Source organism: Macrobrachium nipponense, chromosome 42 (genome assembly GCF_015104395.2).
Source record: "Macrobrachium nipponense isolate FS-2020 chromosome 42, ASM1510439v2, whole genome shotgun sequence".
Lineage (NCBI taxonomy): Eukaryota > Metazoa > Arthropoda > Malacostraca > Decapoda > Palaemonidae > Macrobrachium > Macrobrachium nipponense.
The window spans coordinates 7453507-7456370 of NC_061103.1; positions in this window are offsets into that span (position 1 = coordinate 7453507).

A 2864-nucleotide genomic window follows, 5' to 3' on the forward strand; every position below is an offset into this window, starting at 1 on the left:
TTTTTTAAATATTCGTTCATTCAATTAACAATTAACTCTTATAAAATGGGAGAAATTTGTGTTTTTAGAAGTTGAAGTGTTTGAGTATATCCTAGTGTTTTTATAATATACTATTTTCACCATAAGTGTCAACAATCATTGTACATACGTAAATGCGGATTCATTTATTCTACATAAATGTGGGCTCATATATTCTACATAAACGTCGTTTAATTCATTATACATAAGAGTGGGTTATTTATCATAAATAAATTTGAATTTACAATCATTTACGAATGTCAGAAAATAGAAAATACAAAAAAAAAAAAATCTTAAAATAACTTACAGTAATTTATATATTTTTCTGATGCCCAGACAAGTTTATTTTCGTATAAACATCCACATACATGAAACATTTTGCATAAACATTCACATGAAACATTTTGTACAAATATCCACATAACCATTTTGTATAAACATGCACATAAACATTTTGCATTAACATGCACATAAACATTATGTATAAACATGCACTTAAACATTTTTTATAAACATGCACATGAAACGTTTTGTATAACTTACACATAAACATTTTGTATAAACATGCACATAAACATGCACTTACATCTAAAACATTTTGCCCCGTCTAGACAAGCTCCCAAATCGCCTGTGAAGTGACTGTTGATTAACATGGAACCATTGATATTTCCGGGTAATTAAATCAATTCCACATTGCCCTGCATGTTTTGCGAAACAGGATTAACATTTGGCTGTTCACTGATAATTGGATGGTTATTCAATAAGGGGTATATAAATACAAACACGTAATCTCACGCACGCTGTTTGCTGTACGAGCAAATATAGATATACATATATACCAAAATTTATAATTATTGCAACTCTTTGCTTGGGATCCTTTTTTCCCATATATTGTTATATGAAATCATTTAAATAATAAATAGCCTTTGCTTTCACTACTTATACTTATCATGAAATTTTGTACGCTTCTTATAGTTGCCATTATACTCTTGATATAACAATTTTTAGATATTCCTTTTTCTGAAAAATAGGCATAAAGCAATCACTCTGGAATTAAAATGAACTCGTGTTTTGCTTTTTCAAATTTGTGAAAACAGAAATGAGCATAATTTGCTTTTTTGTTCATTCTAGTGAAAATGAATTGACATGTTTAATATTCTATATAGATAGATCTTGCTATTTTACTAAAAAAAAAAACAATAAACAGTAAATGCTCAGGTTAGTTCTGGAGAAGAAAAAAATTAAGTAATAAAAAATACGAAGGAAAATCATGAAAACTACTAATTCTAAATCTCAGATTATTTCTGGTGAAGAAAAGAATTAACTTATATAGTAAACTCGAAGGGGAAAAAATGTCAGTTTTAAATCTCGGATCAATTCTGGTGAAAAAAAAAAATACTTATAAAGTAAACTTGCATTAAAAAGAAGAAAAATGACAATTTTAAACCACAGATTATTTCTGGTGAAAATAAAAATTAACTTAAAATAAACACGAAAGAAACCGGAATAAAATACCAATGTTAAAGTGCAGATTATTACTGGCGAAAAAAACAAACTTTCCTTATAAAACAAACTAGAAGTAGTAAAAAGTGAGAAAATACCAATTTCAACAATTCTGCAGTTGCCAAGTGATAGAAAATGATGAAGTTTTGCTCCTAGTTGATTAAGTGAGGAACGTGACGTGGGTCGTGGATGATCTGATAATCTCTTTTTATCAGGGTGGAATTATATTTTTTTTCTAAAAGGTCACTCAGGTTTTTTATTTATAGATAGTGGTTTCGACATGAATTTTTTTTGTGGGGCTGGAAACTTTAAGAACTGGCTGGCCCTATCTTTTCTGTAAATATATATGTATGTATGTTTGTATGTATGTATGAATGCATGTTGATAGTATTCCTAATATTGGGAACGAATTGTACACACGGAAAAAATATAACTGCTAATATATATATATATATATATATATATATATATATATATATATATATATATATTATATATATATATATATTATATATATATTTAAAGTTACAGTCAATATCTAAATCCAGACAATATATAAAGTGACTGATTTTTTCAAGCAGTTTGTGAATTGCCTGGTTCACCCAGTCAGTTTATAAAACAGCTAAAAATCGCAGACAATTTACAAAGAGACTAAAATTTTGATAGATTTTCTTGGCATATTGACTGAAATGATCCTGCTACGGGTCACAAATCCCCAACCCTGCCCGGCCGAGGAACGAACCCAGGTCCTTTTGTGTGTGTGTGTGTGTGTGTGTGTGTGTGTGTGTGTTTAACTAGCTGTTACCCTCTCAGTGTGAGGTCAGAGCTCATTATTTCCTTAAGATATTGACTCATATGAAGTAATGAACTGACAGAAAAACAAACCGTGTTCTTGAGTAAAATTTTATTTTCTAAAACCTATGTAACGATATATCAGAATTAAAAATAAAGTATAAACTGTGACATTTTAAATATTATATCAGTTTTTATTCTTACAATTCAAGCTAGAGTGGCACCAACTATTGCATTTGTAACCTTCTTTGTAACATTTACAGCGATTTGTTTGACACTGTTTCTTGCCTACAGTACAGTTGCACTTAGCATAACTTTGACCACCAAACCTAGATGATTGCTGTTCTGCCTGTCGTAGTCCTACCTCCTTGTCTGTACTCACCTCACCAATACTATACAGTTGCTGGCTGCAAATATCAAATTGGCTCCTACTTTAGCGCCCCTTGAGTATTTTATCTGTCATGCCTATTAGATACATGTCATTTTCGTTACGATCTAAGATAACACCGATAACATTTCGTGGATCACTTTTTCCTCGATCAACTAACGGA